Source organism: Choloepus didactylus, chromosome 5 (assembly GCF_015220235.1).
Source record: "Choloepus didactylus isolate mChoDid1 chromosome 5, mChoDid1.pri, whole genome shotgun sequence".
Classification (NCBI taxonomy): Eukaryota; Metazoa; Chordata; class Mammalia; order Pilosa; family Megalonychidae; genus Choloepus; species Choloepus didactylus.
Window position 1 is genome coordinate 83,678,586 of NC_051311.1, and position 17,997 is coordinate 83,696,582.

At 35.1% G+C, this 17,997-nt stretch overlaps 1 protein-coding gene and 1 pseudogene across 4 annotated transcripts in view; one reads left to right on the forward strand and one right to left on the reverse strand.

Annotated features, from left to right (window-relative positions):
- Positions 1-17,997, forward strand: part of IMMP2L (inner mitochondrial membrane peptidase subunit 2) — a 995,917-nt gene that overhangs the window by 843,832 nt on the left and 134,088 nt on the right. The window lies entirely within an intron of this gene.
- Positions 10,542-10,606, reverse strand: LOC119535600 (annotated as a pseudogene).

Consider the following 17,997-nt stretch of genomic DNA (forward strand, 5'->3'; position numbering starts at 1 on the left):
GTTGATCCTTTCTCATATCTCTTTGTAGGTTTCTGTGTAGGAAACTGTGGAGGCTGTCTGCCCTCTACAACCTTCAGGAGCCTTCAAAGATGAATTTAATTATACATATTCAAAAAGGAAACCAAACTCAGAATTGTAAGGGTTGCAGTATTAAACCCAAATTTATTATGTTCAAAGTTGTGTCTGGATAAAAGGCAAGTGTAACATTAAAATATTAATCCATTCATGCAGTTTAGTGATTTGAATTATTCTCAGCTGCTTGTATTATTTTTATAACAATGACTTTTATCTCTGAGGCCAATCAAATTGAAAGGAGTATCTTCTACTTTTAGAATCCTTCCCAGTTGGAGTTTTAATATAGGATCCCCCCTGTACATTTTATGTACTGTATTCATAAAGCATTCCATTTGGTTGAAGCAATTCAGAGAAAAACTAGATAAATTGAGTACTAACAGCTAAAGCAAAATGCTAGGTAACTATTTCCAAATTTAAAGTGCTATGAAGCTGTTAAGCTGTTAAACACAACTCTCCCAGACTTTCCTTCCTCATAGAATTATACAGGAGATTATTATAAAATGTTTGATATTATCTGCTTTTAGTGTTCAGTCTACATTCTATAAGCTGCTTTGGGAGCTTAGCCTTAGGCTGTCCCCATTTCCTGTGATTAAATCAAGAATAGTAAACCAAGAATCTTCTAGGTTCAGAATGATCTTGAATTTCTTCTTCCTTATCTATAAAATGACAATAATAATATTTATCTTTGCCAAGCTCATAGGGTAAAGAAGCCAAATGATGTAATACACATGAAAATAAACTCCAAATAGCTATTCAAATATAAGGTATTAGTGATTATGTTACTTCTAACGTTGTTATTAGCAATAACTTTACAGACTCAAGAGAAGAAGACTCAGAAGACACAGAACTTACACTCAGTCAGGCCCTGAGACAGAAAGATCAATCAGACCTAGAATATTTTATTTCTGCTCCAGTATTTGATGGTTCCAAGCATGTCCATCACCACCTCCTGCCACCCATTCCCTTCTTTTCATTTTTTGTCAATTCTTTCAAGCATTTCTCATTTGCTAAAAAAAATTTCAGAATTTTCCTGGTCCCTGGTTGCCATCCTCTGGACAGTCTTGTTAGTTTTTTATTAAGAATTGAACTTTATGTGTTCTATGACCCATGCGGAGTGGGGCAGCAACCCGTCTCTCACCCCTGTTCATATAAGAAAGAGGTTTTCATTTAATATCATTTAAAGATAACATTCCTTTTTGGCGGCCTCTCCACTGTTTATTCCGTGATTCAATGACAGGAATATCAGGTGGAAAGTGAGTTACTTTACAGTGATTCTCTGGCTTTAGAAAAGGCCATTATTGATTATATGGTCTAAATATCCTTGATTTGACACAAGAAATAGAGTCCCATAGAGGTAAAGGAATTTGCCTAAGACCACACAGCTGGTTATTAGCAAGAGAGGAATTAAAAGCCAGTTCGCCTGATTTTGAATCTGATGTTCTTTCCATGACAGAGTAGAGGGGAGAAGGACACTGGAGATGTGGCTTAGAGCAATGGTCAGAAAACTATGCTCCATGAGCCATTTGTGGCCCACCACCTGTTTTAGTAAATAAAGTTTTATTGGAACTGCCATACCAGTCATCTATATATTGTCTATGGCTGTTTTCCCACTACAATGGCAGAGTTGAATATTGTGTCAGAGATCTTCTGGCCTAAAAAATTTACTATCTGGCCCTTTACAGAAAAAGTTTGCCAACCTCTGGTTTAGAGGAATGATGACTAACAAATCTGGTTGAGACACTTAGTGAATAGTACCTTAATTTCATACAGTTATTTCTAACTGTGGTTTGGAATAAGTTGTTTGGATATTATACAGAATTATCAGGCTCTCATGATTAATTGCTGATGGTTGTTAATCAATGGGTATAAATAAACTTACAGAAGAAGGATCAATACATATTTTCAGAAGGCATTTCCCATAAAATGAATTTTTTCCTATATTCATCTTCATTATATGTTCTTGGATATATTTATGGAGATACTTAATTCGAAGTATTGGAAACTTATTCAGAACACACTATAGCTATATTCAAGCATGTGAAGGAGTAGTCTGTGAATAAAGGGATTAGATGTATTTGTCCTTCAAGTCCAACTAAAATGCACATTTGCTGTTAAGCCCCTGATCCCCCTCCTCCTTTCTTTGGGCAGAATTAATCACTTTCTCTTCAGTGATTACAAAATACTTTGTACAGAGTACTACTATAGCATTTATCATACTGCATTACAGGTAGATGTTTACACATTTGTCTCACAAGTCAATTGTGAAATCCTTGAAAGTGAGTATAATCTCTTACTCATTTTGGCATCTCCATCATGGTGTTCACTCCCTAGCTCATAGTAGAAGGAATCTAAATGTTTGATGAATTACTATGTACTATAATCCCAGAGGGCAAAGCACAGATCAATGTGAAATCTTGGTAAAAAAGAACTTTGCAACAGAGCTGGTAACCAATAAAAAGTTCTTCTCTGGCAGTGCTGTGTAGTTATCAAAAACAAGAGCTTGGAGTCAGAATGCCTAGAATTGAATTTCAGCTATTCTATTAACTGGGTGTCTTTGGGTAGATTACTTAATCTCTGAGCCTCAGTTTTCTTGCCTTTGAAATGGAGTTGATATGGGGCAGCAGTTTTCTGGGGATCCCTGAGACCCTCAGGGTGTCCGTGAGGTCAAAACTATATTTATGAAAGAATGTTCACTCATTATTTGCCTTTTTCTCTGGGTTAACATTAACATTGATGTTGCAGAATCAACGGTAGGAAAACTGCTGGTGCCTAAGCACAAATCAAGGCAATGATTTATGAAACAAGCAGTCATTGCATTCTTCACCATTATATGCTGGCAGAAAAAAAAAAGACATTCCAGTTTCATTTAAGAATGCTTTTGGAGTAAAATTATTAAATTTTAAAATCTTAACCTTTGAGTACAATGTCCCTTTTAATATTCTGTGTAATGAAATGGGAAGTAGGCATAAATCAATTTTACATATTGAAATGCAATGGCTGTTTTGCGGAAAAGTACTTGTGCTGTTGAGTTGCCAGCTGAACTAGCCATTTCTATCATGAAACACCATTTTTAATTGAAAGAATGATTTACAGTCAAACTGTAGTTATTCAGACTTTAGTATTTGGCTGACAGATTCTCAGACATTAATGAAGTTGTAAACTGAACTTTCTGTGGAACCACCAAACTGTTTTCCACAGCAGTTGCACCATTTTATATTCCAGCCAACAATGATCAAGTGATCCTGTTTCTCCACATGCTCTTCAACACGTATTTTCCTTTTTTTAGTAGTAGTCTTTCTAAAATGTGTGAAATGATTGTAAGTCTGGTTTTGATATGTCCCTAATGACTCCTGATGTTGAACATCTTTTCATGCACTTATTGGTCACTTGTATCTCGTCTTTGGATAAATGTCTGTTCAAGTCCTTTGCCCATTTTTAAATGGGGTTGCTTGTCTTTTTGATGTTGAGTTGTAAGATTTCTTTATATTTTCTGGATAGTCAACCCTTATCAGATATGTGGTTTCCAAATATTTTCTTCCATTCTGTAGATTGTCTTTTTACTTTCATGAAAATTAAAAGTTTTTAATTTTGAGGAAGTCCCATTTTTCTTTTTTTTTCTTTTCTTTTTTTTTTTTTTTTGGCTGCTAATGCTTTGGATGTAAAGTCTAAGACACCACTGCCTAACACAAGGTACTGGAGATTTTCCCCAAGTTTTCTAGAAGTTTTATAGATTTTGTTCTAATACTTACATCTTTTATCCATTTTGAGTTACTTTTAGTATATAGTATGAAATAGGGATCCATCTTCATTTTTTTTTATATGAGTATCCAGTTTCCCCACACCATTTGTTGAAAAGACTATTCTTTCCTCATTGAGTTGATTTGAACCCTTGTCAAAAATCAATAGGCCTAACTATGAGGGTTTTATTTCTGAACTCTCAATTCAATTCCATTGGTCTTTATGTATTTTCTTGTGCCATAACCACACTGTTTTGGTAACTCTAGCTTTGTAATAACTTTTAAAATTGAGAAGTGTCAGTCATCCAACTTTGTCCCTTTTTACAATTGTTTGTAGCTATTCAGGGCCCTTTACTAATCCATATAAATTAAATGGTTGCCTTTTTTTATTGGACTTTTGATTGAGGTTACATTGAATCTGTAAATCACTGTGGGTGGAACTGACATCTTAACAGTATTTTGCCTTCTAATCCATGAACATGGAATGTCTGTCTATTTATTTAGGTCTTTCATTTCATTCAGTGTTTTATAGTTTTTCCTGTATAAGTCCTTTACATCTTTGGTTAAAATTTATTCCTAGATACTTGATTATTTTAGTTGCCATTGTAAATGGAATTTTCTCTTGAGTTCTTCAAATTATTCATTACTGTATAGAAACACTGCTGATTTTTGCGTGTTGAACTTGTACTTGACCACTTCCCTGAATTTCTTTATTAGCTCTAAAAGCTTTGTTGTGGACTTTTTAGGATTTTCTACATATAGGATCATGTCATTTACAAATAGGGAGCATTTTACTTCTTCCTTTCCAATTTTGATGCTTATTATTTCTTTTGTTTGCCTAACTGCTCTGGCTAGAACTTCCAGTAAAATGTTGAATAGCAGTGGTGACAGTGGGCATCCTTGTCTTGTTACAAATCTTAGAAGGAAAGCTTTCAGTCTTTGATCATTGAGTATGATGTTAACTGTGGGTTTTTCATGTATGCTCTTTATCATGTTGAAGATGTTTCCTATATTTCTAATTTCTTGAGTGTTTTTATCAAGAAGGATGCTGGATTTTGTTAAATGCCTTTTCTGCATCAGTTGACATGATCATGTGGTTTTTCCCCTTGATTTTATTAATGTGGTATATTATATTAATTGATTTTCTTATGTTGAACCACCTTTGTATGCATAGGATAAATGCCACATGACCATGGTATATAACACTTTTAATGTGTTGTTGGATTCAGTTTGTTATTATTTTGTTGAGGGTATTTGCATGTATATTCTTAAGGGATATTTGGTTGTAATTTTCTTTTCTTGTGGTATTTTTATCTGAATTTGGCAATAGGATGCTGCTGGCCCATAGAATGACTTCATAAGTGTTAACTTCTCTTCAATATTTTGGAAGTGTTTGAGCTGGATTGATATTAGTTCTTCTTGGAAAGCTTGGTGAATTTCACCTGTGATGCCATCTGGTCCTGGATTTTTCTTAAGGGACGTTTTTTATTACTCTTCCAATCTCTTTACTTGTTATTGGTCTGTTGAGATCTTCTCTTTCTTCTTGAATCAGTGCAGGTAGTTTCTATGTTTCTAAGAATTTTCTATTTCATATAAGTTATCTAATTTGTTGGTGTATAATTATTCAAAGTATCCTCTTATAGTCCTTATTTCTGTGAGTTCAATAATAACATCTTCCCTTTCAATTCTGATTTTAGTTATTTACATCCTCTCTCTTTTTTCTTTGTCTGTCTAGCTAAAGGGTTTTCAATTGTATTGATCTTTACAAAGAAACAACTTTTTTTACTCTCTGTTTCATTTATTTCTATTCTAATCTTTATTTCCTTCCTTCTGCTTGCTTTAGGTTTAGTTTGCTTTTCTTTTTCTATATCCTCTGTTTGTGAAGTTAGGTCTCTGACTTGAGAACTTTCTTTTTGTTTAATGTAAGCATTTAGAGCTAAACATTTGCTTCTCAACACTGCCTTTGCTGCATCCCATAAGTTTTGCTATGTTGTGTTTTCATCTTGTTTCACCTTGAGATATTTCCTAGTCTCCCTTGTAGTTTATTCTTTGACCGTTGGTTTTTTAAGAATTTGTTGTTTAATTTCAATATATTTGTGAATTTTCCAGTTTTCATTCCATTGTCGTCGATACATTGTACAATTTCAATATTTCAAAATTCATTTAGATTTGTTTTGTGACCTAGCATATCATTTATCCTAGAGAATGACTCATGCATTAGAGAGGAATGCATATTCTTCTGCTGTTGCGTGAAGTGTTATATATACGTCTTATTAGGTCTAGTTGGTTTATGGTATCATTCAAGTCTTCTATTTCCTCCTTTTTTTTTTTTAATTTTTATTGAGATTGTTCACATGCCATACAATTATCCAAAGATTCAAAGTGTACAATCAGTTGCCCCCGGTACCCTCATACAGCTGTGCATCCATCACCACACTTAATTTTTGTTCAATTTTTAGAACCTTTTCATTACTCCAGACAAGAAATAGAGAGAAAGAAGAGAAAAAAGAAAAAAAGAAAAGGAAACTCGAATCCTCCCATACCTTAACCAACCCTCCTCCATTGTTGACTCATAGTATTAGTATAGTACATTTGTTACTGTTTATGAAAGAATGTTGAAATACTACTAACTGTAGTATATAGTTTGCAATAGGTATATATTTTTTCCCTATATGCCTCTCTATTATTAACTTCTAGTTGTATTGTCAAACATTTGTTCTGGTTCATGGAAGAGATTTCTAATATTTGTCCAGTTAATCACAGACATTGCCCACCATAGGATTCAGTTTTACACATTCCCATCTTTTTACCTCCAGCTTTCCTTTAGGTGACATATATGATTCTGAGCTTCCCCTTTCCACTTCATTCATCCACCATTCAGCACTGTTAGTTATTCTCACATCTTACTACTGACACCTCTGTTCATTTCCAAACATTTAAGTTTATCCTAGTTGAACATTCTGCTCATACTAAGCAACTGCTCCCCATTCTTTAGCTTCATTCTATATCTTGGTACCTTATACTTCATGTCTATGAGTTTACATATTATAATTAGTTCCTATCAGTGAGACCCTGCAATATTTGTCCTTACGTGTCTGGCTTATTTCACTCAGTATATTGTCCTCAAGGTTTCATCATCAACCCATTTTTTTTAAGATGGTTTTGTTCACATGCCATATATTCCATCCTAAGTAAGCAATCAATGGTTCCCTTTATAGTCACATATTTATGTGTTCACCACCCTCACCACTATCTATATAAGGGCATCTACATTTCTTCCTCAAGGCAGGAGGGAGAGTCAAAGAAGGTAGAGAGGCAAAAGAGAAAGAAAAAAGAAAGAGGAAGAAAAAAATGACTGCTACGAAGCAGCAAAAGGAAAGATCACCTTAAGTCAAAATAGAATAAAGAATCAGACAATACCACCAATGTCAAGTGTCTCACACCCCTCCCCCATTCCCCCCTCTTATCTGCATTTATCTTGGTATATCGCCTTTGTTACATTAAAGGAAGCATAATGCAATGATTCTGTTAATTACAGTCTTTAGTTTATGTTGATTGCATCCCTCCCCCAATGCCTCCCCATTTTTAACACCTTGCAAGGTTGACATTTGCTTGTTCTTCCTTGTGAATGAACATATTTGTACATTTTATCACAATTGTTGAATACTCTAGATTTCACCGAGTTACACAGTCCCAATCTTTTTCTTTCCTCCTTTCTTCTGGTGTCCCACATGCTCCCAACCTTCCTCTATCAACCATATTCATAGTTATCTTTGTTCAGTGTACTTACATTGCTGTGCTACCATCTCCCAAAATTGTGTTCCAAACCACGTACTCCTGTCTTCTCCTATCACTCTGTAGTGCTCCCTTTAGTATTTCCTGTAGGTTGGGTGTCTTGTTCACAAAGTCTCTCATTGTCTGTTTGTTGGAAAATATTTTGAGCTTTCCCTCATATTTGGAGGACAGTTTTGCTGCATATAGGATTCTTGGTTGGCAGTTTTTCTCTTTCAGTATCTTAAATATATCACACCACTTCCTTCTTGCTTCCATGGTTTCTGCTGAGAAATCTGCACATAGTCTTATTAAGCCTTCCTTTGTATGTGAGGGATTGCTTTTCTCTTGCTGCTTTCAGGATTCTCTCTTTGTCTTTGATGTTTGATAATCTGATTATTACGTGTCTTGGCATAGGCCTATTCAGATCTATTCTGTTTGGAGTACTCTGTACTTCTTGGATCCATAATTTTATGTCTTTCATAAGAGATGGGAAATTTTCATGATTATTTCCTCTGTTATTGCCTCTGCCCCTTTTCCCTTCTCTTCTCCTTTTGGGACACCAATGATACGTACATTCTTGTATTTCATTTCGTCCTTGAGTTCCCAGAGACATTGCTCATATTTTTTCATTCCTTTCTCCATCTGCTCCTTTGTGTGTAGGCTTTCAGGTGTTTTGTTCTCCAGTTCCTTTTGCCTCTTGAGATCTGCTGTTGCATGTTTCTGTTGTGTCTTTCATCTCTTGTGTTGTGCCTTTCACTTCCATAGATTCTGCTAGTTGTTTTTTTTTTTGAGCTTTTGATTTCTGCCTTATGTATGCCCAGTGTTTTCTTTATAGCCTTTAACTCTTTTGCCATATCTTCTCTAAACTTTTTGAATTGATTTAGCATTAGTTGTTTAAATTCCTGTATCTCAGTTGAAGTATAAGTTTGTTCCTTTGACTGGGCCATAACTTCATTTTTCCCAGTGTAGATGGTAGTTTTCTGTTGTCTAGGCATCTGACCTCCTAGGCCACCCCAATCAGGTTTTCCCAGAGGAGAACAAGCTCAGGTCACAGAAGGAGAAAATATTCAGTGTCTGGTTTCCCTGATGGTTTTTCTTAGAGTATTGACACACCCTGTGGTTTTCTGCCCAGCAGGTGCAACTGTCAGCCTGTCATAGGCTGGTGTAAGGGGATGTGGCCCATGGCTCTCCTCCCCCAGGCTCTGGGGTCTGGTTCCAAATGTAAGGCAGGTAGTAGAGCTGGGCCTCTCCCTTTCTTCTTGGGAAGCTATGCCCCCTCCAGAGAGTTCATTTGCATATAAATAGATTCTTTTTTCTCTGGCTCTGCTGGTCAGAGTGCTACAATTTTAAAATGGCTGAGGCTTTCTCTACTGAGCCGCCCAGGTTGACAGAGAGAGAAAGGGACAGAAAGCTCCCATATTCACCCATCAGCCAGAGATAGCACCCGATCCTCTGGACTCCCCGTCCTGAGATAGATATGTCCCCTGACTCTCTCAAGGTCAGTCATCACCAAAAGCCTCTGCTTGTTGGGGATTCGCTGTCTGTATTGAGCAGTTAACATTAAAACCCCAGTTGGAGCTGGGCTGAGGTACACTCACTTGTTTGGAGAGTGCTGCTCTCTAGCACCACAAGGCTTCCATGAGGGAGGGGCTCTCAGCTCTCAGTGCAGGTCTGCAATTTTGCTTACAGATTTTATGCTGTGATCTTGGGCATTCCTCCCAATTCAGGTTGGTGTATGATGAGTGGACAGTCACATTTGTCCCCCTGCAGTTATTCCAGGTTATTTACTAGTTTTTCGGTCATTTATGAATTGTTCCAGGGAGACAGCAGTCTTCCACTCCTCTCTATACCACCATCTTAGCTCCTCCTCCTTCTGTTTCCTTCTTGATCTTCTGTTTGGATGTTCCATCCATTAATGAAAGTGATGGATTGAAGTTTCCTACTATTAATGTAGTCCATCTATTTATCCCTTCAAATCTGTCAATATTTACTTCATATATTTTGGGGCTCTGCCATTTGATACAAATATTTATAATTATTATGTCTTCTAGTTAAATTGACCCCTTTATCAGTTTATAGTGTCCTTCTTTGTCCCTGGTAACTTTTTTGACTTAAAGTCTATTTTATTTGATATTAGTATCACTACCTCAGCTGTCTTCTGGTTCTATATGCATGGAATATTTTTTTTCCATCCTTTCACTTTCAGCCTACTTCTGTCTGTGAATTGAAGGTAAGTCTCTTGTAAACAGCATATAGTTGGATCATGGTATTTTATCCAGTCAACCAATCTCTGCCTTTTAACAAGAGAGTTTAAGGAATTTATGTTTAAAGTAACTACTGGCAATGTAGAGCTTTCTTCTGCCATTTTGCTATTTGGTCATTGTAAGTCTTATACCTTTTTTGCCTCTCAATTCTTTGGAAATGTGGAAGTAGGCATTATCATAGGCCTAAATTTAACATCCTAAATCTATAACAATCACATTTGATTTGATTCCAACTTAACTTTAATTGGATACATGAACACTTTCTAGCCCCTTTGTCCCCCCCAACAATTTTTGTACTTTCTACAAATTATGTATTTATACATTTTATCTCCAAAACCATAGATTTATCATTACTTTTTATACATTTGCATTTTAAACCTGCAAGAAGTAAAACATGGAGTTACACACCACGGGATACAATACAAAATACTGACATTTATAATGACTATATGGTTACCTTTACCTGAGAGCTTTACTTCTTTCTGCTGCTTCAATTCACTGTCTTATATTACTTCTTTCCATTTGAAGGGCTCTGTTTAGCTTTGCTTGTAGGACAGGCCTAGTGGTGACAAACTCCCTCAGCTTTTATCTGGGAATGTCTTAATTTCTCTCTCATTTTTTTTTTAAGTTAAAAATGCTTCCTTTATTACATAAAGCCAATAACTACTACTTCTAAGTTCAACTGTTTGTGAAAAATATGGAATGCTTCACGAATTTGCATGAATCCTTTTGCAGGGGCCATGCTAATCTTCTCATGTGCCGCTGAAGCAAACACGCTCTCTCATTTTTGAAAGATAGTCTCACTGGATATAAAATTCTTGGTTAGCAATTGTTTTCTTTCATCACTTTAAATATTTCACCCCACTGCTTCTTGCCTCTGTGGTTTCAGTTGAGAAGGTATCACTTAATCATATCAGCTCCCTTGTACATAACACATTGCTTTTCTCTTGAAACTTTTAGACATTTCTCTTTGTCCTTGGCATTTGATAGTTTGACTACAATGTTTATGGGTGTAGTTCTCTTCAATTTTATCCTGTTGTGGTTCATAGGTTTTCTTGTATGTGAGTATTCATGACTTCCATTAATTTGGGAAGTTCTCTGCCATTAGTTCTTTGAATATTCCTTCTGCAAGTTTCTCTCTTTCTTCTCCTCTGGAACTCACATCATGTGTATATTGGCATGCTTAACGGTGTCCCACACCATTAAGGCTTTGTCCTCTTTTTCTCATTCTTTTCTTTTTTCTGCTTCTGTCTAAATCATTTACATCATCTTACCTTCTAGTTCATGTATTCTTCCTTCTGCCATCTCTAATCTGATGTTGGAACCATCTAGGAAAATTTTTACTTCAGTTATTGTGGTTTTCACCTCCAATATTTCTGTTTGGTTCCTTTTTCAAGTTTTGATCTCCTTATTGAGATTCTTATATTGTTGAACTATTATTGTCTGATATATTTTTGTTATTCATATTTTCTTTTGTCTTGAACATATGGTAGATCATTTCTTCAAAATTCACTTAATCTGTCCAATATCTGGTATTCTTCATTGATAGTTTCTGAGTTTTTACCTTGTTTTCTTTTGAATGAGGCATCATTTCTTGTTTGCTGGTCTTGTAATCTTTTGTTACCTACTTTACATTTTAGTATTTTAATGTGTTAACTCTGGAGTTTTGTCCCTGAGCTGTCTTTCTTTACTTAAGTTTGTATCTAGTTACTAATGTTACATAGATTTCCTTGAGTGACAGCAGCTAAGAGAAACAGAAATCTCCTTTCACAGTCTTTGCAAATTGGCTCTGTGTTGGCTGGTGTTTTCCTTCAGAGTTTAGCCCTCCTATCGAGAAAGCCTGAAGTAATAGTTTGGATTTCTCTCTTTTCTGAGCCTTTGTCTTATCCTGTGCCTGTACTCATGGCTTTAGTTATTCCCCTGTTTACAGGAGTCTGATTATCCCCTTCCCTCCCTACTAAATACTTGACCCTCCTCCCAGGTGCTCTGTTGTATGTTTGCAAGTGGTAATCCTTTGTCCCAGGTCACTTTGATTTGATTGTTGCTTCTGTTTTAACTGTCCACTAACTGTTCCTGCTTGCAGGGCAATTTCTGGGTCAGTGAGCCAGAGAAGAGTGTGCTGGTTCATTCTTTCAGGCTGCCACCAATTTATTGGCACTGACATACCCAATATGCACACAGAAGTTACTCAGATTTCTCCAAAACGGGGTCACGGACCCACAATGGGAACTCAGACTGGCTCCACACTGCATTGGGGGGAAAGGGGGTTGAGGGAGAGGCAGCAAGAGTGCCACACACTTCTCCTACCTATTTTAAGTTGCATTTTCTTTACTTGTACTTGCCCAGTTACTGCAGCCCTTTAATTGTTTTCCAGAGTTCTGAGGAAGATGGCTCTGCCAGTTTTTACTAGTAATTCAATGATTCTGTAAGAGAACAGAACCCTAAAGTGTCTTAGGCCACCATCTTGGTCAACCAGAATTTCTCTAGGATTGAATTACAATGTTTTATGATTCTATTATTTACAAATAAATAGCCATAACATTTTGAGAATGAAAGTTCTTTACCAAATGTCCTCCACCAAAAGGTTTTTCTAAACAACTTATATTCTTCAGAATTTTCTTTCCACCCAGTAATTCTCCTAGCATTCACTTTTTCCCTTCAGTTTTGTTCTTTGTGTTTGACTGAACCATTGGGACAAATAGGCCAATATTCAGTTAATTTTGTGTAATGCCATGATAGAAAGCACAGTGATTCTTTTATGAAGTTATGACAAGAATTTAGTTGCCTGTTTCACACTAGCCAGTTCCATATATTGAGATTCTCTTAGTAGAATACCCCAATTCTTAGAACAAGTTTTAGCTCATTACATAGATGGTATAGTTTGTCTTCTCAAAATCAGGAATATTCCAGATTTCATTGTAGTATTCCTTAAAAATAATTTATCAATTTCCAGTAGTGCTTTTTGAAGAGTCTTTCAAGAAAAGTGATTGCATAAATGTTCATAATTAAAATTGTGTGGCTCTATATACAAATACATTATTATAAAACAATTGGGGCTTAGATCATCATGTGAAAAATAGGTAGACCTTTCTGGAAGAATAGAAAATAATAATTTATTCTAAGCCTCTTATTGAAAAAAAAAGCTAATTACATCTGAATAATGTTGGGATATAAAGCATGCCATTATTATTCTTTATTTTATTAATTAGGATACAAGAAAACTCAATAAGGTTGCATTAAAAAGTCATAAAACATTTTTAAAATCTTCTTTCTACATCAGTCATATTCATAAAAATTGGCATTTCTACTTTAATGGTAATTAGTAGCAATAGGATTTTATTTAGTGATTCTAACATCATATGGGCTCATTCATTTACTCTCTAGACATTTAATGAATGTCCACCATATGCCAGGCCCTGTACTAGGTACCAAGGTGCCAGCATTGAATAAGAAATGCTCCCAAAGAACTCAAGGATCAATTGAGCACACAGACATATAACCAAATAATCAAGGAAAAAACATGGTGATATGTGAAGAATGTGGGTTTTTGGCAATTAATAGATTGCAAACCTGAGCTTTCCCCTTTCTGATTTATGTAGCCTCTTGACCTCTTTGAGCCTCAGAGACTTCAATTGTAAAATGGGGTTAATATTATAATGTTTATGTCTCTTTTAAGGACTAGAGAAAACATTCAAAGCACAACGCCTGGCACTTAATCTCATCAAATGAAAGATATACATTACCATTAAACTACAGTATAAAAGGTGCTATAATAATATGGGCATGTGCAAGAGAGAACAAAAGAAGGATTAATTGGGGTTGGGAACAGGTAAGGAAACATTTCATGGGGGTGGAAGCATTTGGAATAAGGAGGGACTCACAAGACAGAGGGAAATTCTGGGCAGAGATTTTCACGTGCACAGAACTTGAATTATGTATGATGAACTGTGAGTAGTTTGGTGAGGCTTATAGCCAGGGCACAAGAGAGTTGAACTGAAGAGGACTATTTGTGGTGGTCAATCACAGGGACCTTCGACATTCTGCAAATTATTCTTAATTTTATCTTTTAGTAACTGGGAATTAAGGGATTTTAACAAGAAAATAATGTGATTAAATTTACTTTTATGAAAGATAATGCTGTAGAGAGGAGAATGGATTGGAGGGACAGGAGACTGAAGATATTGGAACATGGAAATATAATGTGGCCCTAAACTAAAGCAGTGCCAGTGGGAAAAAAGGGAAATAAATAGATCTGAGCAATGTTTTGAGGTAGGGTTTATGGAATTGATTGACATCATAAGGATGAGGGAGAGAAAGGAATATTCTTCCAGATTTCTGGTTTAGGTGAGTAAATGTCATCATTAATCAGAAGAGAGAATTTAAGAGAAAAAATAGGTTTGGGGAGAAAACGATGGCTAACATTTTGGGTATACTGAATCTGTTTTGTCTGTTAGATAGATAGGTCAGGACCTTAGGCAGGAGAGAGAGATATGTTGCAGAAAATATTTCAGTGTGCTAAACATTTAGACAGGAGTGGAAGTCAGAAATTCTAAATTTTAATCTTGGTTGTGTGTCTAGTAGGTTTTACCTTTTCTTGTTCTATAAAGGATTTAAGGTGGCTTAACTTTGTAACTTGGAAGTCTCATAATGTTTAGGTCTTAGCTCCAAATTTTCTCATAAGTAAAATGCAAATTTAAAAATACTGTCACCATCCTTCAGAGAGTTTTTTTTAGGATCACATTTTTAATATCTGTGAAGTCCTTTTAGAATATTGCATATACAAAGCAGAGAATTAGATTTAACAATTACAGATTTGATTTAGATTAATTTCAGAAAAATAAAGCTATTAATAAATCTGTTGATAACTCTATTTATAGTTCTATCATAAAACAATCATTTATTGTCAAATAGCATAGTAGTTAGAAGAGTGAGTTCTAAGTCAAACTGCTTAAATTCAAATATCAGCCACTTATGAGCTCTTTGACTTTGGGCAGGTTATTAAACCTCATCTCTAAAGTGTAGATAACCAGAGCATCTTCCTCATAGGTTGTTGTGAAGTTTAATTGAGTTCTTGTGTTTAAAGTATATGGGACAATGGCTGAACCATGTCATCACCAGAAATAGTAGTGGCATAATAATCATTTATTATCATTAAGTGGCAAGATTTTAGTGCAGGAAGGATGTTGGAGATAATCATATTGGTCTTATAGATTAGGGAAAGGAAGCCCAGAAAGATATGTTGAAAGATGTACAGCTAGTGAAAGACAGCACTATTCAGATCAGTGACTTCTTGTTACCCTTTGTTAAAGCAGGACCTTGTGCCTTCATAAATGGGTTTAGCAAAATGTAATTTTAGTTGGTAATTAGTATGGCTTACTGACAATAGAATCGCAAATTCATTTATTAATGAATTTGCCAATAGTCAGAAGTTCCCTCTTTGTGGATGTTAGTTCAAATTTAGCATGAACTATTTGGGTGTATATGGCAGTGGGGAGTAGATATTATATATATAAAATCAGATAATATTCAACAGTTGTCTAAAAACTACCTAGTGTTCAATGGTAGACAAACACCAAGATACCATGGGACACTTTCTTGATATACCTTTGATTTTATATATTTTTTCTGATTTATTATGTAAACTGAACTTATTTTTATAAGTCTATGGTAAATTTTAGACCTCTGATTAAAGTTATTGAACATTAGCACAGATGCACACAAAATACTGATAGCATCACAGAATATTATTTAATAATACTTATTTCTTATAAAATATTTTCACCTGTAGAGCCCTGAGCATTTCATAAATATAGATGCTGTTAATCAAATACTTGAATAAATAGATGGATTTTGTATTGTGCCCTGAAGATAAGTATATTTGAATTCTTATTGGATTTCTGTAGTCTACTTTCAGAGTTAGGTAGAGGTGATAAAAACAAGCACAGATTTTTATCATCTGCCCATAATACGTGACACCAAATAAAACATTTGAGAATGTTACCAGAAACAAGCAATTGCTGAGTTGTCAGATCCTAAATATGAAAAACCAAGATAAAGATGGTAAATTTAACAAAACAAAATGAACAGTAATTGAAACACATATTAAGTGGTATAGAGAAATTAAAAAATGGAATTGATCTATATAATGCATGTTTATACTGTCTTAATTTAAAGTGTACCATGGATGAACAGCTATAGTTTTGCTTGGAACGTGTAGTTTGTAGTGATTATTTACTTGGGAATTTTACCCTCTTCCTTTTAATTTACATTTTCATTTATTTTGCCCATTCTGAGCTTCTTTAGCTCTAAAATTCACATGATTTTCTGCAATGAGATATTTTGTTTAGTAAAGTCATTAGGGTGTACCTTACTAAAAAAGTTATTCTTTGGGATTTACGAAGTTTCACAGTGAATGCATAGCAAGCTGAATCTGCTGTGTCACTGCTTGATTGCTTTGTGATTGTGGTGCCTTGGGTTTCACAGAAAGAGCAGATGAAAGCAGGGCTCCACCAACACATTTACTAATTCCCTTGCCTTACTTCTACCACATTAATATCAGAGGTTAGTACTTCTCCCGACCCCGGGTACCCTTCACCTGAGTCAAAAGGGCGCATTTCTGCATATCATCCAAAGTGTGTACGTCACATTTGAGTGTAGAGTAGTGGCCATATCACCTACTAACTGCTTGGACTTGAAAACCATTCTCAGTCCTGTCTCAGGCTTGTTTCCCTAAAGTCCCCCTAACTTCCCCAAACAAACACTAAGCGGCTTCTCTTGCCCTTTCATCTCTCTAGAGCCTACCTTCCATCAAAGGCCCCCACCAGTCCTGTTCTTCAAGAACTCTTTGTGACTGCTCCTCGTCACACAAATTTGTTATATTGTACTCCTGGAGCACACCCTCTTGGCTCCTCTCAGTTGAGCAGTTATTGTTCAGTGTGGTTTTGTGAGGCTTGGTATTGTCACAATTAGATTTTAAGCCTCTAAAGAGAAAAGACTATTTGTTTCCCCTCTGTCACCTATTGGGTACCTAGTACAGTGAGCAGAGTTAGGTTAAATATCATAAACATCTGTTAACTTAGTGATCTCAGCAGGATTCCAAGTACAGTATACTGTGGCAAAACCTTTTTATGATGAGGTAATTTTCCCCTGAGCAATCAATTATTAGAAATGATTTTTACAAAAGTAAATTTTAATTTTATAAAGTTCTATCCTTGACAAATTGTTTTTGTTGGAAAGGATGAAATGACTGGAAATCAGGCTATCCTGGAAAATATAGCACCTATGGTGACTCTAATGATTAAAAGTTTATTAGTTTGGATGATATTTTTAGATATAAACAATATCTGCTTTCTTATTATTCTGTTAGTACTATCGATAATTCTTATACTTTGATAATGGTATTTTGCTATATAAAATGTTTTTACTCTGATATTTTCTCAAGGTTATGTATATATTAATCTTACAGAACAATAAGTTGAGGGAAAATACTATCCAATTTTTTGTTTAGCCATAGTAAAGTAATTTTAGATGCCAAAATATGCAAAAATCTGATAAAAATTAAAAATTCAAAGTAAGCCTTACTAAATGATTTTCCTATCTACCATAAAAATGTACACCATTACTGTGACTTAGGAAAAAATGCTATATAGAGGAAAAATAGGAATGGAATTTGGAATGTTGTTTGTAGACTACTCATCTACAGCTGCCACTGAAAAATATAATTTTCTGTTTAATTTCATAAGCATAGACAGCCAGAATCCACCAGTCATATTCAATGAGTCTGCAACTTCTTTCACTGGAGATTGACGTCTTTGATCTACATTCATAAGCCTAGAAAATAATTTACGTTCTGAATTGAGTATAGAAAATATGTTTGTGTGTGGGAAATTAGTTTAGATGAAATTAGTTTATCTGAAGAAGCAGTATAATAAATGCCTTTCCTTTTTTGTAATTTTAAAGTGTTCTTTTTTTCTTTTCAAGTTGGATTAAAAATGTACTTTAGAAATTAGATGATGTGAATTATTTTAGTTGATAGGGATTTAATAAATATTAAATTAGCCCAGGGCAATATCTATAGGAAATGAAGAAATTCTTAAGTATTCATTTTGAATTTCTGAACTTTTGATACAGAATTTAAAACTTTAGCT